This window comes from Sapajus apella, unplaced genomic scaffold, assembly GCF_009761245.1.
Source record: "Sapajus apella isolate SASKATOON/1434 unplaced genomic scaffold, GSC_monkey_1.0 scaffold2, whole genome shotgun sequence".
NCBI classification, from domain to species: Eukaryota; Metazoa; Chordata; class Mammalia; order Primates; family Cebidae; genus Sapajus; species Sapajus apella.
In genome coordinates this window covers 56,541,305-56,562,681 of record NW_022436942.1, presented here as the reverse complement: position 1 = coordinate 56,562,681, position 21,377 = coordinate 56,541,305, and positions in this window count along the sequence as shown.

Sequence of the window (21,377 nt, the reverse complement as noted above, 5' to 3'; positions counted from 1 at the left end):
TGAATAATAAATACATCTATGACAAGCAACAGGTAATAGAAAATGTCCTAAAGATAAGGAAAGTAAGGATAGGAGGTGGAGAGTGACAAAGGCCAGGGAATGTGTAGCAATTTTTGGTAGAGGTTACAGAGGGACATTCTAAGAAGGCAAGTGTGGAATACAAACCTATGTGAAGTGAGGGATCTCAGAGGTGAGCATTCCAGGTAGAAGAAATAGTGCAAAGACCATGGCATGAGAAAGATGGGCATTTTGGAGAAACAGCAATGAGGTCAGCATGTCTAGAATAAAGTGAATGAGGAAGGAATTGGTGAGAGATGAGGATAGTATGGCGACAGCCAGGTCTTCTAGGGCCTGTGGGCCATGAAATTGAATCTGGTAGGTATAGACATTTTGATTAAAGGAATAATTGATCTGACTTGCATTTTGAAAAGCTCATTCTGACTGATGTACAGGTTGCTGCCTTTGAAAACATGAGAATGGAAGCAAGACAACGAGGCAAAAAGCACCTGTAGTAATCTAAACAAAATGTAATGCTGCCTTGAACTATGGTGGTGAGTCATAGTGACAAGGTGTCAGATTCAAGACAGAACTCAACACAAGTTGTAGGAGGGTACAAAGAAAAGAGAGAGATCAAGACTGTATCTTATGTTTCAGCTTGAGCAACTGGGTGAATGCTCCTACATTCTAATAGAGATGGTAAACACTGAGAAGGAACAGATTTTGAGGAGTGGTGAAATTGAGAGAAATTTTGGACATGTTAGATTTGTCTATTAGGGATTGAAGATGTTTTGATGGCAGTTAGATATCCGAGGCTGGAGTTTTAGGAAGAAATCAGGCTTAAAGATATACATTTGGAAGGGATCAGCTTATGGAAGTTCATGCATGGAGGTCAGGCAAAAGCACTGGAGAATGGAAGAGTGAATTGCCCACTGGGTGGTACCAAGAAACCTCTAAGCTTTGTGGTCACTAAAGATAGTACAGATTAACACAACTGTGTGTTTTCTTAGGCCACATGCATTTTGCATGCATTGGGTAGTGAATGAGGAGGTTGGAAGATGACTGAAACAAAGATCCAGGTGCTTTGGTTTAGAATTCCAATTCCTCACTTCCATGCTATGCCTAGTAGCCTTTCTCAACTCTACTTTCCTGACAATGGAGAAAATAGCAATGCTTATTTCTGAGAACTTTTGTGAGGGAGGACGAAGGGGTACAAAGGGCTTGGTCCAGCATCTTGAGCAGAATAAGAGCTTAGTGGTTGGCAGCTGGGATCATAGTTGTGGTATTTACTATTGTCATCAACATCAGGATAAGCAATATTGCATTATAGTGTTCCAAAGTATTGAACTTATTAACGAATAACATGTTTAGAATTTCCATCTCCAAAAAGCCAAATAAAAATGTGAGGTGAGTAATTGAGCTTTATATAGATAATAAATTACTCACAAAGTAATATTTTTCGACATCTAGAAATCCTCACTCTTTTTTATTTTGGTTCTTTCACCGGCTCTATATATTTCATTTCCCATTTTAATGAATCCTACTGATTTCTATCCTGTCCTCATCCACTTTACTTATTTCCTGTAACATGAGTTACCTTTAACGTCCCTTTTTCAAGATCACTTTTAGATCCTCCCATACAACTCCTTATGCTGAAACAGTTTTACTTTGTAATACCCAACTTTCATAGAAGAGACCCTCTATATATGAGATGATCAGTTCATTTGCTAAAGATTCTGGTATTGGAGTACTAACAAGAAATGGATGAAACGCTCAAATTAAAATGATGTGAAGAGGGTTTTGTTTTTTGTTTTGCTTTTTTACAAAACAAAAAACAAAGAGATGAGGACCACAAGGGATAGTACAGTAACTCAGGGCTACTAGCTGTGACTGGTAAGATCCCCAGGTTTGAAGAAAGATCAGCGGAAAAAACAATTAATTATTGGTTTTAGCCCAAGAAAACCCCACAGTCCAGGAACAAAGGAAATAACTCTTCTGACCTCATTCTCCTCCCAGCTTCATGCCCCACATCTCCTTTCAGGAAGCCTGACTGGCTGACCCAACCAGAAGCTAGTGGGTGCAGGAGCTCACTGATATGGTCCATCCCATAGGAGGCTGACACTCTTTCAGGCAGGGAGCAGCGTGGGGGAGGATGCAGAGTGCACTTGGAGGGACTCAGTAACTTGGTATAAATAGCTGGCACTCTGCCTGTTTTGAGACTTCTCAACTGAACACCTGCTCTCAATACAAATAACTCCTGTAGGAAGCAGCTCTTTCCATCTTTCGATCCACCCACCTGGAACACCTGGATGGCCATCACTGTGTAACATCAGCCTCCAGCCCTCATTTATCTTTTCTCCTCTTACCTCCATCTCACTTTAAAATATATTTCTTTAATTAGGCTTCAAGTGAGAACCCTTTACCGAATGTCTCCATTCAAGTAGCTAAATAAATTTTAAAAAGCTGTAGGAACTTAATACAGTCAACTCACCTCATCTCATCCTCACTTGATGTGCTTTATGTTTGAATTATATTGCATGTGCGTATTACTTTGTGTGTTTCTGGGCAAGGTATGGTATCTCTGAGACTATATTCAGGAGTTAGTGTTCCACAGAAGGTAATGAGAAACAAATGAATCTTAAAGGTATGTCATAAAAAGCTATTTAAAAACATTAGCATCAAGTGCCCTTCTAAAGCCAGTTACTTAAGCAGATGGTGTTTTTAAAGAAACACTGTAGAGTTACTTCAGGCTAGCAATCGTCTATAGATTTTTAAATTGCTCTGATCCTATGATTGTTAATATCCCTGATATAGAAACACATTTTTAAAATTGCCGATATATGCAATAGCCGTGGTGTTTCAAAAAACATTTCCAGACCTCTCTTTCCAGTACTATAGACTCTAAATAAAATGATGGTGTTCTTTTGGGAGGGACCCACTGAGTCCCCAAATGGACAAGAAACAAACACTGTTGTTTGGCTCCAAAAGGAAACCAGGAATATTTCTAAGGCTTTTCTAGAATAAGTAAAACCGAGTAAAAACTTGGAGACCAAGTAAAAGACCAAGTAAAAACTTGGTTTTGAGATTGAATTTTGTTTGAAAGAGTGCCCCCCGCCCCACCCCTTGAACAACTGTAGGAAGAGGAGAGAGGGAGTGCCACCAAGGATCACAGAATTAAACAGGTCATCTCAGGGACTGGGGCTGGCTCTGTGGTCAGACAGATGACGTGAGCGATGTGCTCAGGAGAGGAACAGTGATCCATGTGGACATTTCTTCGGTTTCCAGATTCAACTATTGGTGGTGGGAGCAGAATGGCCTTGGAAGCAGGTGGGACTGCCATTCTTGATTCTCTTTTCTAATTATATGAAGTGTGGAAAAAGGATATTGGAAACAGAGACCCAGCTGTGACCGGTGACAGTTCAAACACAATGAGGACAAAGAACTCCAAATGCGAAAGGGAAGCTGTTTTAATCTCAGGTGCCTGCACTCTTCTATCACTATATAAAAGGGAGAGAGCAGAAATAATAGAAGAGAAATAATAAAATGAATGGGTCTCCCTCTTGTCATTTCTTCTGGTACCAAACCTTGAATCAATCACTCAAGAGAAGAAAGCTCACAAGATAAAGTGAGGAAAATGGGGTAGGTCGCTAGCTGTAGAATTTAGAGTGGTAGACTAATCAAATGAGAGTAACTCCTTTTTCTTCTACTATGCAGCCTTGATAGTGAATTTAAAGGACCTATTTGAAAAAAGAGAAATGTTATCTCAGGGAGAGAAATGAGGCACAGAGTATAGTATTTGCCCCAAGATAAGGTAAGTATTTATGTTCTTTCCCTCTCTCATCTTCATCCCTCCTCTTCCCTGTCTCTGCCTGCCTTTCCTTCACACAGTGTTAGAAATAATTCCAGAGCCTGAACAGCTTGTGAGCTGCCCACAAAAGTGTTTGAGGAGCTGGAATCTCAGGGCAATAAAAATAATTCACAGAATATTCTCTTCATATGTCATAGACACAGTTTGAAGGACAGAACAAACTTCATACAGTAATATAGATCCATTTTGTCTAGTTCCTTAAGTAGCTAAAGTTTTGCTGATTACATCATGTACTATTTTTAGTAAGACTTCAGTGTAACCATGGAAACTGCTTTTGCTGAAAACTCTCACACTATTTCCTTCGAAATTAGCCATAAAGAAGAAAACCTTTGCAGAACACTAATAAGGAATAAATGAGTTAGATTGAAGGGAGAAAAAACCCCCACAACTTAGCCACAAAAATATTTACATGTATATAGACACCTATACACATGTGTACAACACAGTTATCACACACAGGCTTATATTTGTATGTAAAGTCACTTGAATTTTTACATTCTTTTTGACTGGTAACAGTCTTAGCACATGACAAAATGTAGTTTATTACAATGGTACAGCACTGAATATAAATCTGAAGGGAAGCCTGCCCCTGAGGAACCCGGAAACACTGTTTCCTAGCAACAAGAGATGTTAGAAAGTTTCATGAGACAATCCTTTTGTCCAATTGGGAACTTGCTGGGGTTTGAGCAGTAGATGTGAAGAGAACAATTCCCCACGTCATTTTGAGAAGACTGAAGTAGTCCCTCTAACCATTGCCTTGGGATGTAAGATGGTTAGTCAGGTGACTGTGCCTGGTAGTGTAATTTAATGCAGTTTCATGGTTCTACCCTTTGGCAGGCAGGATGGTTACCCTAAAAGTGTCCACATTGATCCCTGGAACCTGTGAATATATTATATTACGTGGCTAAAGGGACTTTACAGATGGAATTATGGTTATAGACATTAAAATAGGGAGATTGTTCTGGATTATTTATGGGGGCCCAGTTTAATCACACGAGCCCTTAAAAGCAGAGAACTTTTTTGACTAGAGTCAGAAATACATGGCAGAGAGAGACATTAGAGACATTCCAGGTGAAAAGGACTCAATTCACAGTTGGTGGCTTGAAGATAGAAGTGGTCGCATGGAAACTATGAGAAGGAAATGAATCGTTTCAACAACCCAAATGAGCCTGGAATTCCCCCCATAGCTTCCATGGGGGATAAGAGCCCAAGTCAACCGACGCCTTGATTTTGGCCTTGTGAGACCCTACGCAAAGTACCCAGCCAAGCCATCTGGACTTCTGACCTGGAGAACTGTGAGATAGTGAATGGGTGCTGCAAACTGCCAGGTTTGTGGCACATTTGTTACTACAGCAATAGGAAACTAATACATACTCCAAAACATCTGTGTTGGAAATGTCGCCTAGTAGTGAGTCCTCCTTCCTTTTGGTGCAAAAAGGACAAAGAGAAAACTTCTTTGGGTGTCTTTAAAAAATCTCATTGCCATTTATCAAAAACTTAAAAACTTCATACCCTTTGACAAGCAGTTATGCTTCCTGGAATTTATCTTAAGGATGAAGATTTGTTGTAAAAATGTTGAACGCTTATAATGTATTTTGTATGCCAGTACAAAATTAGAAACAACCTAAAATTTTGCCAATAGGGTTCTGGATAAATAAATTATGGATCACCATTGAATAGAATATCATCCTTCATTAAAATTGTGCTGCACAGAAATATTGGCTGACCTGGGAAAATGTTCGTGTTATATATAATCAAAACGTTGGGGAAAGAGTAATTGAAAAAGGGATATATACATGAAAAAGGCTGGAAGTATGTTAAAGTGTTTAGTGCTGTTTCCCTCTGGGTGGTATGAATATATGCTTTTCAAAAATTTCCATGATGAAAATACATAAATTATGTCATTCAGAAAAAATCTAGTAACTGCCATTAATATTACACAAATAAATAAGAGCTTGACACTGAGTTGCCAGTAGTGGAGCAGTTTGAGGCCGTGCATCAAACAGATGTTCTTTCAAAAGTCTCCCCAGTTTGCTGGCTTGGAAATAGGACTCTGTGACTTCAGTTTCCTCCTACTTAATTATTTTTCATCAAGGTTGCCTAGGAGAATACCTGGAGCATACTCTCTTTTGTATTAGATAGGATTTGTACAGTTGCAAGTAACAGAAACCCAATTCCAAGCAGTCAACCCTGAAGTAATGAAAACGTCCAGGGATAGGTCTACCTTCAGCTAAGGCTGGATCTAGGGGTTCCAACAGTGTCTTCATGGTTCCATATTTCTCTTTACCTCACAGATAATCTCTTACCCTAGCCCAGCAGAAAATGAGCTCTGCTAGAAAAGTCCATTTAGGATTCTGTCCCCAGGAATCATGTCTGGTCATAGGAACCAGGAAGGTAAGTATTTTGAAGGGTTAAACCTATGGCAGGGTTAGCCTTACCTGAGCTGCATGGAATGGCTTTTCTAGAGGAAATAAGGGTTCTGTTAGCAAAAAATGGAGAAGAAATACTGTACAGGAAAAGCAAGAGCTATCCATCAGACAACTCATGCAGGAACCAGGCTTTGGACAGCCAGACCACCAGACAACCAGTTTTCATTGGCAGCATCTCAGACTCCACTCCCCACCAAGTTCCAGGCCCTGCTCTTCCAATGAAGGCTCCTACTGCTAAGGGAAGTTAGACCCTCCCTTATCTCCAGGCACCCCAAGCAATTCATAATTATGGCCAAGATGGGCCATTGCTATCATCTGTTCCATAGCCTCTGCCATTGCCTTCATACTTCACCAATTCTGAAAGTTGAGAACAATTTTTTTTCACTTTTGAGGAACACTGTGCAGTGTCACATTAAAAACCATCCATGACTATGATGCTTTCTTCCCAACCCATAATGAGTTCCTTGCCTTTCTAGCTGAATGCCTGTAAGGAAGTCAGTAAATATGTGTTGAATGAATGACTTCTGAGGTTGGGATAAGTATTTGTCTCCCTTCTTTGTTCAGATCCACATATGATAGCTACAGGATTTTCACTGTCTACTCTCATGTCACTAAGGCTTCACTAAGGCTCCCAGGAAATTGAGTAGCCCTTGAAAAGCCAGAGTTCACAGGTGGTCATTCAAGTTATAGCCTCCATTCAAACTGCACAATAACTAAGCCAACCATTATTATGAACTGTGTAATATTCTACAAAATTGAAACCTTCTATTTTTCAAACCTCCTCTATATAATCCTCAGCTACTAAATATGACTGTGGAATTTTGAAGAAAATATTTTAAAGCTATGGTAAGTTCTTACCAGTCTTTGAGGGTTAGGCAGAGTCCCTGGGATAGGAAGAAAAAAGGCTTGGGCGTCCTTTACATATCTGGATTTTCAAACCTTATTTATGTTTTTCTATAAGTGAGAATGGTGTTTCTGAACATTCTTTGCTATCGGGAAAATTGTGCATTATGGGTCCTCATATTTGGCATGGTAAGCAGCAAGAGAAAATGAGGAGCTGAGGACTTATTCTATGGAATGCATATTGGCTAACGATCAACACTACGCAGCACAATGCAGAGAGCAGGGCTGGGTGACCTCTGGTCTCTTCCACTTAGAAATTCTCTGTTTCTGATGCTCCAGCAGCATCTTTGGCAAAATCTTTTCTGATTGGCAGCAATTGTGCTTTCTCAACTACTCTTGAAAAATACTCTTGAGGATATGAAAAAGGCCCAGAAATCAGAGGCAGTGTGTACTTTCAGATTATTACCCATTCCTTGAATTCTCTTTGGGGGATACTTGCTAGATAATTACCAGAACAAATCACTGAGTGACTGCAGGACCCGCAAGCCAAAGGCTGTCCCTAGGCAGAACAGCAAAGTAGGCAAAGTTGTTATTTGATGCATTTGTTTCACCCTGCTCCATCCCTGCTTCCCACCTCTAGTTTTCCCATGGCCTTATGTTCCGTCCCTCCCCTGCTCCAACTCTCTAGGACCATCTGTTGCACAACCTACTAAGGCAAATGCTGGTCTTGGCCTGATCTCTTTCTGAGTAAACACAGGTTCATGCAATATTTCAATTTGTCAGGCATTCTCCTTGAGTGACATTTCTCTTTAAGAGACAATTAGTTCATCTGGCGAATGTATTTTTGCTATTGAATTAATATTTCCCATGTTATTTACAGGTTAGCATAGGCTCACTGGAGATAGCATGTTAACATACTGAAGGCCAATTAAGGTCTAAAGAATCTTTTCTTCACACTGCTTTACTAAGCCATACAACTGGTCCATGACAGAGCCAGGAATGGAAAGTCTAAGCCTTTTCATTCAAAACCTAAAGAGGAGTTTCTTCTAGTATTTTTCTGTTGTGTCATAGCCAATTTAATCTTCTTTTGAGAACTACCTCCCCACCCCACTCTAATTAATTAAGTTACATCTCACACATTATTCTATTTTACAAAAAATTGTAAAGGGGCACACTAACTTGATATGTTTATTTTTTTACACCCTTATAATTTGTGCCTCATTTCTGCTATTCCATGGCTAGTGGGCCCTCAAAAATCACCAGAAACCACGTAATTACCAAGCTTTCTTTGATAAGCCCTTTTAATCTGTCTGTATCATCAGATGCTGCCTCCTACTCAAATCTCCAGCTTCTTTTGGTATTCCACTGGTTCTCTTTCTTCTTTTCTGATGAATTCTTTGTCTCATTAACTGTTTTCTTTTCCTTTGTCTAAACCCTTATTACTGGAGCTTCCATAAGAATCACTTGGAGTTCTCTCTTCCACTCCCTAACCCATGGAGCTAATCACTAAATCCTCAGCCCAATATTTGCCAAGTCTCAACATTGTTGCCGTTGTTTTGATTTCATCTCTTGTTACTTTTCCTCGAACTTTCTCAAAGCTTCCTGTGTCTAGTCTATTCCCCTACACATCTGTCTTACAGCTTGAATCACCCAGTCTTGATACTCTCACTATGCCTCAAATGTCTCTCTGTCTCTATTCTTATTCAAGGAGCTTGCTGCACCATTTGCAGCGGTCTTTGAAGTCTTACCCTTCATTATTCTCTTGCCCTTCTCCCCACAGTCTCCACTCCTTTAATTAACACCACTCAAGAGAGAACCAGGTGGGCCCCTCATTTTCCACTCCTGGAAGCTAGTGCCTCCAGTATTAGTTCCCCAAAATGGCTGCCGCAAATGACCATACCCTGGTGGCCTAAAACGACAGAATCATACTCTCTCACAATTCTGGAGGCTATTAAGTCCACAATCCAGCTGTCGACAGGTCTGCCCTCCCTCTGAAGACTCTAGTGAAGAATCCTTGCTTGCCCCTTCCAGCTTCTGGTGGCTCCTGGTGTTCCATGGCTTATTGGCAGCAGCACTCCAGTCTCCACATGGCCCTCTTCTCTGCGTCTCTGCGTGCCTTCTCCTTTTCTGTCTGAGGATTCTTTCTTAGGATTTAGGGCCCAGCAGTGACCCAGGATGATCTCATTTTGAGATCCTTAAGTTAATTGCATCTGTAAAGATCTCATTTCTGAAGGTCACATTTGTAGATACCAAAGGTTAGGACTTGGACATATTTTCTGGGAGGACACAATTCAACACACATTATGTTCCTCTTCTGATTCTGATCCTTTATAATAACAATCCTTCCTCCTTCAATGGCCTCCCTGCCATTTTAACTTGTCTAAATCCAACTCAGTTTGAGAACTAGTCAAAATTTCAACTTTTCCATGGGGTTTTCCCTGAGTCCTCCAGAATTATTGTCTTTTTCGAACTCCCAGAGTACCTTGCACCTCTCCAATAGAATTTCATATGAAGTCCCTTGAGGTAGAAGTATTTATAAACATATCCATTTTCCTTCTTCATGAGATTTTTAGTTTCTGGGAACAAGACTACTTTTGTAGCCCCTACTGGAGATTTCCAAGTTGGAGTTATTTATGCATTAACTGAATTGAATGGCTACAAATTCATGGGTCTACTAAGACAGATTTCATGTCCATGGGTGGACAGTGAGAATGTCTATGGGTTGACAGGGGCCGTGGTCTCTTTTGTCCTGTTCAGATAGAAGGTTTAGAGAGAGAGGTACAATTTAAACAAGATAAAGCGACTAACCAACCTCCATTAAATCTTGAAGACAAAGGTAAACTGTCAAAAGAAGAATTCCTTTGAAACATCTGTACACAGTACCAACCTTTTTTTTTTTTTTTCAATAAAACAAAACTGAGTAGTCATATAATTCATAGACTGCTAAACTCTAAAAGAGGGCCTACTGGTATTTCACTCCAATCAAAGCTGAGTGAATGTGTGATTTGTCCAAAGCCATACAACTTGTCCATGGCAGAGCCAGGAATGGAGAGTCTAAGCCTTCTCATTCAACATCTAAACAGTAGTTTTTTCTAGTGTTTTTCTGTTGAGCCAAAGCCAACAATCTTCCTTTGAGAACTGTCTCCCCATCCCACTCTAATTAATAGCAAGGATGACAAAATTTGCTTTGTTTTAAAGAAGTGTTGGATTCCTGAGTGCCTTTGGTATAAATATCCTAAATTGGAAAATAAACAAGGGCAAATAACATTGAGATGTATTTCTTTTATTTCCAATATATAAAATAGCCTGTTTGCAGTTACCTCTTCAATACGTTGATTTCATTTTCTTTGGATATATACCTTGTAGTGGGATTCCTGGATCATATGGTAGTTATATTTTTAAGTTTTGTAGAAGCTCCACACTGTTTTCTTTAATGGCTGTGCTAATTTACATTCCTACTAACTGTATGGGTGAGTTTCCTTTTTCACACATCCTTGCCAGCGCTTATTATCTTTTTGTCTTTTTGATAATAGCCTTTCCAACTAGGGTGAGGTGATACCTCACTGTGGTTTTGATTTGCATTTCCCTGATGACTAGTGATGTTGAATTTTTAAAAACATATATGTTGGCCATTTGCATTTTTTCTTTTGAGAATATCTATTCAAGTCTTTTGCCCATTTTCAAATCAGGTTGTTATTGTTTTTTGTTGTTTGAGTTCTGTATATATTTTTAATATTAACCCTTTGTCAGATGTGTAGTTTGCAAGCATTTTCTCCCATTCAATAGGGTGTCTCTTCACTGTTTCTTTTGCTGTGCAGAAGATTTTTGGTTTGATATAATTCTACCCTTTTGTTTTTGTTGCTCATGATGTTTATTGCAGCCCTATTCACAATAGCCAAGATATGGAGGCAACTTAAGAAGTGTCTATTAATAAATAAATGGATAAAGAAAATATACACACATCTATACAATGGAATTCTATGTGAGGTAACGCATTTTGTTCATTAGCTAGATTGAATTGTTCCCCAGTGTATATATACTTCAAAACATCATGTTACATGTGATAAAAACGCACAATGTTATCTTTCAGTTAAAAAACAAATGTATGAAATAGCCTGTTCAGTTTTTAATCCCATCTTTTCACATTCTTACTACTAATAAAAAGTCAGTAGATCATGTGTTCTTTGGGTCTTGTGGTCATTAGGATGAATCAGAAAGGTTTTACTCTAATTGCTTACTCTCTGTGTAAAGCACTATGTAGACCAAGGTGCAAACAATTTTCCTTGGCAACAAAGTGAATCTCCTAGGTCAAAAGCCCTCAACACATTTTATTTGTAATTCTTAGATGTGTTGTTACTAACATGGGAATTATTAGAAGCTATTCTTTTAAAATTACATATACTTGTTATAATCATTTTTGGATGTAAAGTCAGGAGCAAAGATTTGTGCTTGATTTGTAAAATTATTTATTTGGAAATCTTTCAGTGATATAAAATTAAATCCAATTTAGATATGTATTTAACGAATCAAGTCTTTTAATGCAAAAATAACAAAATTGGGTTATCCAAGAAAATCTGGGATGTGTGGTCACTGTGCCATGCTTTATCAGGGTTGCTAAAAGCCATATGTAAATAATATATATACATACTCAAGAACATCCTAAAATTGGGTTAAATGATAGAATTAACAGAGTTGTGGAATAATAGATCAAATAGAGCTGAAAATAATACTCAGAGGTTAGATGCAGGTGTTAGATGATTTCTTATGATGCCTCACAATTTTATGATATTAAAGTGTTATTAATAACAACAACAATAGCTAATATTACTGAGCTCTAACTAGATGCCCAATATATGCTTTTGCTTTAGTAGAACCTATTGTCCTAAGAGCTTTGTGTCTGTTCACTTATTTAGTCCTCAAAATTAACCTATGAAATAGGGGCTAATAATAAAGTGGAAGTAATATTATCCATTTGCCATTTCAAAGGTGAGGAAACTGAGGCACAGAAAAAATGGGTATGTGCCTAATGTTACACAGCTAATAAAGTGCACATCATGGATTGGACTTTGAAATTTAGGCTGCTCACAAAACTGTTTTCTTACTCTTTATGTCATCCTCAAAATTTACTTAAATTTCACCATGTATTTGGCTACATATGTTAATAATTTAATGAAATTTAAGGAAGGCTGGGAAGATTGGTTAAAACGGTTCTGAAATAGTGACATGGTGATAAGGATGTGTGTTTTATCTTCTGGCTAGGGGTTACTGGGAAAGGTACAAGAAGAGGCAATTCCTTTCTTTTCTGTCTTTAATTTATTCCAACCCTCTGGAATGACTAGGTCCATTTGACAGCCAAGCATACAAACACAGCATGAAAAGTTCAGGAGCTGTCCAAGCTGCAGGCACCACATGGATAGAACATACTGATGGCCGAACTGTTCTCCTATGCAGCCAGGTGCTCTGGCTCCATGCAGGTGCAGTAAGACAGCAGGCCCTGGGATCTTGGCTCCACTTTGATCACTATTCTTGCCTCTCCTCTTGTCTTCCTATATCCCTTTTACTTCTAACACATGCCCTGACTGGCTCTGTCATGGAGAGCAACAGGAGAAGCTAAGGGGGTTATCATTAAAATATGAAATGGTGAGTGCTTTGGGACTGTCTTTTTAAAGAAAAGAAACTTTTCACTTTTATCCTTTTCTCTTACCTGGGATTCTGGAAATAAGAGTTACGTCATTTGCTCATTTTATGTATTCCTTTCTTAGTGCATGCAGGTTAATTTTTTTACATGGGATAAACTTTGGTTATGTTCAAAATCCAGTTGAACACAGACCTACCTCATCAAAGTTTAGTTATCAGCAAACTCATCATTTAGAGTAGTGTGGAATTCTACAATGAACCAAATCCATGTGACAGCTCAGGTGTGCCTTTCTCATTCCTGTTGCTCAGAAATTGTCTCCTTTTGTGTCTTCAGAAGGTAGACAAGGGAAAGGGGAACTGATATTTATTTTGGGACTATCATGTGTCACATGGTCCACATATATCATTTTTAAAATGTTGTATACCAACTCTGAGACACACATTATCACCCCATTTTACAGGTGTCCAAATAGAGGCTTAGAGAGGCCAGTTCAAAGAGCTGAAGTGATAAAATTGGGATTTGACTCTCAGTTGGGTTGATTCCAGTGTTAGAGTACTTTCCATGGTGCCATCACCATGGGGGTTGTGTGCACTTTAACTGCGAATCAGATGTTAAACAGAAGGGACCTAGGCTTTTAGTATAGTTTTGGGCATCAATACAATACTTCTTTTGAGGACTCTTCATCCTGAAACTATGATGCAGATGTAGTGATTTGGTGCTCCTCTGTGGATAATCATTCCTTGTGGCACAGTGTAATAACTAGTCTTATATTACATAAAGGAAAGAGGATCCTCCCAGGAAATATGAGATTGGTGTATTTCTCATGGGCAAGAATGACTTACCAATTAGGGATGTCTTTGTCCAGGTAATTGATTGTAATTGACAACAGAGATATAAACAGGGCTTTTGTTAATAAATTTGCTAATAGATGCTTCCTGTTACTCACATTGGTCCAGGTTCAGTTGTTGACATCCTTTTGAGTGACATGCAGGGGTGCTGCCAGATAAGCACTATACCTGGGCATTCCCCTAACTGGGGGTGGTTGTAGGCTAAAGAGCTACCCCCTCTCCTTTTGTTCTTATATGCTCTCCAATGGAGAACTCATTCCAATTCCATTGCTCCATTACCCACTACCCACTCTATGCAAATAACTTCCAAATCAGCATTGCCCATACACTCCATTTCTACAATATCCCTTGCCTACCAGGGATTTTAATTGGACATGCTATAGTCACTTCAAGCCCCAGATTTCCTAAACCAAACTGTTTCCCTTCAAAGCAAGCTCTTTCTCCTGAACAGTCCCTCTGCTGGTAACTGGATAATGTTAACTGTCCTTGCTTTTGAAGCTTTTATAATGTCTCTCTTCTTTATCCCTTTGCGAGTTCTGCCATTATCTTTTTTCTAGGTAAAATTTCTGGGACCCATTTCCTCATCCCAGTTTCCACGAATACCCCTCTAACCCTGCAATGGACTGCCCGGCTCCTATTCTCACATACCCCAATTTTCCTGAACCTGCACACTGGGTTCTGTCTTCACGTCTTGAAACTCATTCCATTTGTAAACAAGGAAAAATTAAAAAGCACCGGGCTAATTGTTTTTTTCGCTCTCTCAAAAACAAGAACCATAGTTTTAATCACACATTTTAAAAACCTTTAAATTAATTTTTTACTAGCTAAGTAATATGTGAATATTCTCTTCATGAGAATTAAAACATTATTGTTAAGGCTAAAGTCCCTGTCGCCCTCCCTACCTGCTCACAGTGAATTCCATTTGTTTATATCCTTCCAGATATTTTCCTAAGCCTTAACACTCACATATGTATTTGTAGAATAGAGAAACTATGTTTTTCTGTTTTAAATAACAATAATCACATATAAAAGTATCATTCTGTTATATGTGACATGCATTTTACTCATCTTCCATTTATTGAACACAAATTTATTGGGTGGCTACTAGGTGCTAGGCACTGTTCCAAATTACTGAGAATACATTGGACAACCAAGAGAAAGAAAACCAAACCCTCTGAGTTCATGGAGTTTGCATGGGCGATCTATTCATATGGTACAAGTAGATACTTTTCATGCTTTTCAATGACTATGTAACACTCCATAATGTGGGTGTGATAGAATTTATGTAGCTATTTCTGTATTGATGCACATTTAGATCATTTTCAATGTTCTGCTATAGAACAGCACCCTTGTAAGTGAGCACCCTTGTAAGCGCCTCCTTGGGCACCTGTGTGTATCTCTCTAGGATAGATGCCAAGGGGCATAACTGCTGAACCATGTGCCCTCCAAGGAAGTTCCAGCACTTCCAGCAGCATGTGCAAGAGGACTTACTTCTGCACATCCTTGGCAATGCTTGATGTCATCTCAATTTCATGCGTTTTTTCTATCTCATGAATAAAAATGATGTTTTGCTGTTATTTAATATAAATCAAATTTTTATAAAATCTCTATTCACTGTTTCGGGTGAAATGTATAGATTGAGTTAAATCACTATGACCCATTTTTATTATTAAGTTGAATCACTATGAACCATTATTATTAATAACATCAATACTATCATTTGTTCAACTCATCCAGCATTTATTGAATTGAGAAACATTTCAGATATTTCTCATGCTAAGACAGTCACTCATCCACATAGCCTGCTTCCTTTCTTGGCTCCCCCTTGAGAAGGAAGCCAGAGGCAGGACATCTCCCAGACTCCAGACAGGGAGACATGAGAGACTGCAGGGAGAGATGGTGAAGGGTAGGGAATAGGAGGGAAGCAGAACCAGTGTGCAAAGCCAGATTCCTGACACACACACACACACACACACACACACACACACACACACACACCCCTAATGGAGGAAAACACCAGGGGCATCTATCTGGGCTCAGCCCCAGGGGCTGCAATGAAAGATCAGGTATCCAGGAGACATTTCAGTTCTTTCTGCCAAGAGAGCTGGGCCAAGGTCCCTGGATTTTGCTTTCAGGCCATGTTGGCATTGAGCCAAGCCAGCTTTGATGGTGGTCACTAGCTTCAGAAACTTGTTCTCCCCATTAATGTATCCATCACCTCTTCTTGTAGTGAACCAACTACCATAAACTGTTAACTTAGTAGTTGCTAAAGATATCACCACTTTACTACCATCACTTCAAAGAACCTGGTGACCTGGGGAGTCCCACTGCTGCAGATGTCCAGGCATCTGGAGAACTCATCTTCTAACTTCTTCTTGAGCTGAAAATACTTGGACTTTTAGCCTTAAGTGCCACAATAAATGACTTGGAACACAAGAGGCATGATTCAGGATCGCAAGATCCCCTCCAGCACAGACATTGGGACCATACCTCTGCACACGAGATCTGCATGATCCTGGCCATTTTTACAAATTTGCTACTTCAAACATTGATGGTGACAAATATGAAGGACAATGCAGGCCAAAAGCTAACATCAGGTGACCATATCAAATAAAGAAGGTAGCTGTCTTTGGTCTCCCCTGCCTCATTTGTGGATAGGCTTCATGATCCGAAAGCTCCTGGGTAACCCAGAGATAAGCCTGCCTTGTTCTCTTCTCTGATCTTCCTATGGGTTGGTCCTCTATGACTGGATCCCAGCTCTGATAGTCTGCATGTTAAAGAATAAGTGTGTGTTAATGTGGCAAAGCCAGGGGAAGGCTGGTGAGGAAGAGAAAACAATACATGCAAATTATAGGAACTACAGTGTTGGGCCTGTAGGTCATCCTGCTCAATGTTAGGTGAGTGAATGAAGCCATTTGCTGGAGCCAGTGGCTCAGTGCATCAAAATATGAAGTAGGAGATGGAGAATGGAGGAAATGAGGCTGGAGGAGAAAACAGAAGCCCAGTCATGGAGAGCTTATTATGACATACAGCAGGCTTGGACCTGACCTTATTGACAATGGGAAACCCTTCCATGTTTTTTAGAACCTGTATAAAACTGCCTGGGCCTTCATGTGAAATTGAAAAAACAAAACAAAACAAAACCAGGGTACCTTTCAGAGCATTCTCTTCCTGACATTCAGGAGGAACTGAATGAGGAACTATAGAGTTATTTAACGAACAGAGAATTGGAGGAATTAGAATGGCTTTAAGGGAGTAGTCAATTGCATTCCCTTGTTTGACAAGTATTAATTGAGTTCTTGCTATGTTCCAGGCACTTAATAGTTGCTGAAGACACGGACTGAGCAAAAACGATCAAGTTCCTACTCTTACGGAGCTTATATTCCAGTGGGAGGGACAGACAATAAAGAACCAGCCATGTGCTATGTCAGTTGGTAGGTGCTATGAGAAAAGCTCAAGCAGGGAAAGGGCCTTTAGAATAGTAGGAAGGAAGAGAGAGAGTGATCCATGCAGATGGGAGTGGGAACATTCAATGAGTGCAAATGTCCTGAGGCCAAGTGTACTTGGCATGTTCTGAGAAAATATTTATGGGACACCTGTTCTGCACCCATTTTTTTTTCTCTTCAACTTTTAAGTTCTGGCGTACATGTGCAGGATGTGCAAATTTGTTACACAGGCAAACATGTGCCATGGCGATTCCCATCACCTAGATGGTTGAGCCGGGTATCCATTAGCTATTCTTCCTAATGTTTTCCCTCCTCCCACCCCTGCTAATAGTCCCCATTGTGTGTTGTTCTTCCCTATGTGTCAGTGTGTTCTCATTGTTCAGCTTCCACTTATAAACATGCAATGTTTAGTTTTTTGTTTTTGCATGAGTTTGCTGAGGATAGTGGCTTCCAGCTCCATCCATGTCCCTGAAAAAGACATGATCTTTTTCCTTTTTATGGCTGCATAGTATTCCATGGTGTATACGTACCACATTTTTTTTAAAATCCAGCCTATCATTGATGGCCATTTGGGTTGATTCCACATCTTTGTTATTTTCTGCACCCATTCTTAGGTGCTAGAGTAAAATTGTTAACATGGGATGCGAGATCACTGCTCTCATGGAGACAGCCTCATGATATACTGACTTTCATTAGTTTCTCTCTTAGAGGATAATGTTATGTCTAAGTTAAGAATGGTAATTGAACCATTATACCCATGGCACCCTCTTCTTTACAAATTCCCTATTTGTCTTTTAGGACTCAGCTTAGTACTCACCTTCAGTTGCTAGTTCTTAACCCCAATCCAATTTGCTAATTCCCCAACCCTCCACCTGTGCCTATGAAATCACTCTGGCTCTGTCATGGCCCTTATTGTATTTACTATAATACTTTGTCTGTTGATCTCTCTCCTCAAGTCGTCTGCACGCTCCTTGCTATAGCAGGGATTGGGTCTTTGGTGTTTTTGATCTCTCCTACCATTGCCTGGTATATCTTGGGTGCTTGATATAGAGATTTGCTGAAGGAGTTTGGAAATAATATGAATTCATACCAGAGTTGTCTTTAGAGGCTAGGAGGGTCAACCCACACAGCCCCTGAAATGGTTTGGATATGTAATCCCTAGTGTTGGAGGTGGGGCCTGGTGGGAGGTGACTGTGTCATGGAGGTAGTCTTATGAATGGTTTAGTACCTTCTACCTTGGTACTGGATAGTGAGTGAGTTCTCATGAAGATCTGGTTGTTTAAAAGTGTGCAGAACCTCCCTCCTCGCTCTCTTCCTTCTGTTCCAGCCACGTAAGACGAGCCTGCTTCCCCTTCATCTTCGCAATGATTGTAAGTTTCCTGAGGCCTCCTCAGAAGCCAAGCAGATGGCCAGCATCATGCTTCCTCTACAGCTGGTAAAGCTGTGAGTCAATCAAACCTCTTTTCTTTGTAAATTACCCAGTCTTAGATATTTCTTTGTAGTAGTGCGAGAACAGATTAATACACTTCTTCAAAGAAACTCCAAGAAAGTGTCTGAGCATCTGATGGAATAATGTCAGGCAGGGAGGCCTTCTGGTGGGTAAGTCTCTGGTCCTCTCTCCCATTCCAACATGAAGAAGAGCAAATGGGATTTTCAACCTTTCCCTTGACCCTCTCTCCAACTAATTCCTCACTAGGAAGGTAGGTATGGGAGAACCTTGATTCTGAGAGAGTTGTCAACTACAAAGGCCTTGATGTATAATCTTCTCCCCCAGTTTCTCCACTGACAGGCAGGCATGACTTTGGAATGGAAGGCCAGGCACAGCTGCTAATGAAGTTGGGTTGTATCTTCTCATCCTGTGGTCATGAAAGGCCCCTTAGTGTGTCTTCTTCAGGAAATGGCTACTTTACATCATTATGAGAGCTGGAAGGACCCTCAGTCCTTCAAGTAGTTCATTGTAGTTTTAATAGGTTTCTGGCTGTGCTTACCTGCCTCTAGAAGCGTGGCTGCTGGAAGTTTTACTTGAATGAAAGAAAGAGAAAAATAATAGCTTCACTCTGATGGATGACTGGCTCTCTTCTGAGAAGTAATCAGGGTGTGAGGGCTGCATGTTTTTGATTGGTTCTCTTTTAAGGTGAGGCCATCTCTTGCTTACAGAGATGATTGCCATTTTTCTTGGCTTATCCCAGAGGGTCTGTGAAGTTGTGTTTTTTTTCAGTTAACAACCTAATAATTGAAAGTGTTCAGAGTGCGAGGAGCCAGTGACAAGAGAAAGGGATTAGCCATTGAGGGATAACTGGGAGTCAGGACTAGAAGATGAGGGAAGGTTATTAAAAATATCACAGAGGAGGTTTTTAAAGAAGCAGCTTCACTTTTGATGGTTCCGTAGCAAAGTTTAAATGGCCATGGTCAATCATTTAGTTGTTGGCCCTAAGATGCTTGACCTCCAAGTGGGTCTTTTCTTGCGTGTGTATTCATCAGTGTGTCTTGATGTGTGAATTCATCTTTAATTACATGGACTCTACAGGCAGTTCCTAATGATGAATGAACTGTGCTCCCAAATTTCAGTCTCAGGTTGGTTTGTGAGCTTAATCAACTCAGGTTTCTCCAGCAAGGGCTATACTCCAATATGTAAAAAGGGGCACTGTGGAGAAAGACTCCCGGATTTCAAACTCTGCTTCCATCACTTAGTGCTTGCAGACCTTAGAATGAGTCTTTTTTTTTTTTTTTTTTTGTCTGAGCATCAGTTTCTTCATGGGTAAAATTGGAATAATAGTAGCAATTCCTACCTTGTGGGGTTGTTGTGAGGTCCAGGAGAAATGCTTCCTGTCTGGCACTTAAGACAGCCCCCTTGGCCCAATCACTGCATCTGTCTGCTCCTGCCTGCCTCACTCCCCCTTTCCTCCACTTCTGTTTGAATGGTCACTGCACCCAGAACCTCTACATTCAGAGGACTAATTTCCAGAATGTATCTTTCCCAGGAGACAAGACCATTGAGAATCTTGCCATAGGTTATAAAATAGTAAACAACCTGGATTGTCTTTTCATTTATCAAGAATAGTTATCTTCGTCTTTGATATAACACCCTGTGAGGCTGCTCATGACCTTGTACTTGACCAGGCATGAGCCTTCAACTGAACCAGCTCTCAGTGGGTCTTCAGCAGCAGTTGATGTTACTGAGGTATGAGACCCAGCAACTGGATGCCCATTTGGTCGTCTGCCCCATCTCCTTTCTAGGGAATCCAGTGACATCAAGGGGGGGGTGTTTCCTTATCTTGAAAGACCCGTTAGAAAGAAAGCTACCAAGGAGTGAGCCATAATGTGCAGTCACATATTGTAAAGTGTTTCTCACCACAGAAAACTGGGTGGCTTGTGAGCTCAAAGGAATATCTGGAATCTATTAAGGGTAGTGTTGTTCTCTCCTAACCATTTTTCCAATTTCTCACACCCAGGCACATTTATTTTCTTTTCCTTTTTTTTTCTCTCCAAAGAAACAGGCTAACAATGTTTATAAAATTATCGAACTTTGTTGTTTTAATTCATTTTCAGGAATTATTGACCCAATAGAACTTAATGACACTTCAGAGTTGAGGCCCTTTGTGTAAATCCTTCATCCTTTGCAGATTAACAGCCAGACAAGATCTGGCAGGGCCCCAAAGTCCAAATGCTAAAATCCATACCAGATTTTCAGCTGAGAGAAAATTACTGTTCCTGCATCATAGCTTGATTTTCTTTTTAATGAAATAACAGCAACAAGGACAACAACAACAAAATGTAATTACTGTCCCTTTTCTTTCTTAATTTTTTTTAAAAAAGCTGAGAGACCCTGATTAACTGCATGAAAATCAAGAGCACAAACTCACAGCTTTCTCTCAAATGTTCTTTGTTCACAGCCTGTAAAATCTGATTTTGAACAAGATCAGATTAATTAAGTATATAGAAAGCAGCCATAGCCACAGCCACTAAAAGCACATTTGACTGTAATTTAATTCATGGAAAATAGGAAACAATATATTTCTAGGTTCTGTATAAAAAGTCATTCCTTCATTGCTGGATTCTGAAGTAAGATTTTAATTTGCACATTTCAGGAAGGACCCTGCCCCTCTCCATACCCATCCACCCCCTTAGCCGGGTCCTGAAGAAAGCATGAGATAACCAACTTCAATGCCTGGGTCCTTTGTGACTAGAAGGTATCTGGGTGATGGAGGAAGGGGTGCAGTCCTATTGTGGGAAACCATTCCTCTTTAAAACGAGCCCAAACATTCAGCTCGAGCCCTGTCTGACATGCACAACTTGGGCTGGTGCTGT